Below are 1,178 nucleotides of genomic sequence, written 5' to 3'. Positions count from 1 at the left end.
AATGAGGTGGTCTCAAAAGTCGCAGTTACAACACACATAGGGCGCACCGCACCATAGGGCGCACCGCACCATAGGGCGCACCGCACATTTTGAGGGGAAAAAAAGACGTTTAAGTGCGCCTTATAGCCGTGAAAATACGGTATGCACACAATCTTAAACCAAAAGTTTAAGCTTGGTCAACATGTAAAAAAAAAAAAAAGTGTCATTATCAAGTATCATCTCTGTGATTTTTTTGGCCTGTATACTGTTACATGGAAAAATTTCACTTCTTTCCTTTGCTTCCGAAGAAGTTAGCTGCTTCCCGCTGCTTCCTTTTTGTCTGCCGAGTCCGATAATCACAGCATCTTCCTTGTTATGACACTTCTGGAGGTGTTTCATTAAGCTGGTGGTGTTATAATTTGAAGATTTAACCCTCGGAACATTTCTCCCACAAATATTGCAAATATTACTAGCCATTGGGCTAGTAGGCTGAGAGAGCGTGAAAAAACCTCAACACCGCAGATCCTTTCGCTCGCTCCATCATAAACAATATGGCCATTGTGTTGTTGCAGTGCCGCATGATGGCAGAGCAGAGCATAGAGTTAGAATGAATAGATCGGCTTGTCACCGATACCAATCTAGTTTCCCCCCCCTTATATTTAGACTGATACACATATCGGATTGGTGCATCCCTACCATTTACACTGAAAAGAAAGCTAAATGAGACAGAGGATGACAGTGACCCTAAGCTACACTGCTGAGGTGTGAAGCCCAGAGGAGCTCCAAGGAACAATAAAACAAACCAGATATTTTCTCTGGTTAAATTCTACATACTACACTGGATGCAGAGACGCAATCTGTTGCTTATTTCTGTAAGTTTAATTTTAAATCGTTGCGATTTTATTACCCAAGATAATAAATGCATTCCAATAACTGATCCAATGTATGCATTTGTTAATATACCCATGTATATATAAAAATATCAGGGATGCAACTAATGATTATTTTGCAAATTGATTAATAATCAAAAGAACTAAATGCAAAATGTGTTTTTTTTTATCTTAAATGCAAAATGTGTTTTTTTTATCTTAAATGCAAAATGTTTTTTTTTTTTATCTTAAATGCAAAATGTGTTTTATTTTTATCTTAAATGCAAAATGTGTTTTTTTTTTATCTTAAATGCAAAATGTGTTTTATTT

The 1,178-nt window shown here is 36.7% G+C and overlaps 1 protein-coding gene across 1 annotated transcript in view; it reads right to left on the bottom strand.

Moving 5' to 3' along the window:
* The window catches only part of dph2 (DPH2 homolog), an 8,551-nt gene that overhangs the window by 2,924 nt on the left and 4,449 nt on the right, over nucleotides 1-1,178 (bottom strand). The gene's annotated exons all lie outside the window — the stretch shown is intronic.

The sequence above is a fragment of the Cyprinodon variegatus genome, unplaced genomic scaffold (assembly GCF_000732505.1).
Source record: "Cyprinodon variegatus isolate N-32 unplaced genomic scaffold, C_variegatus-1.0 Scaffold111, whole genome shotgun sequence".
In the NCBI taxonomy this organism is placed as follows: domain Eukaryota; kingdom Metazoa; phylum Chordata; class Actinopteri; order Cyprinodontiformes; family Cyprinodontidae; genus Cyprinodon; species Cyprinodon variegatus.
Note: the sequence above shows the minus strand (reverse complement) of the source record. Positions and strands in the feature narration are given on the sequence as shown.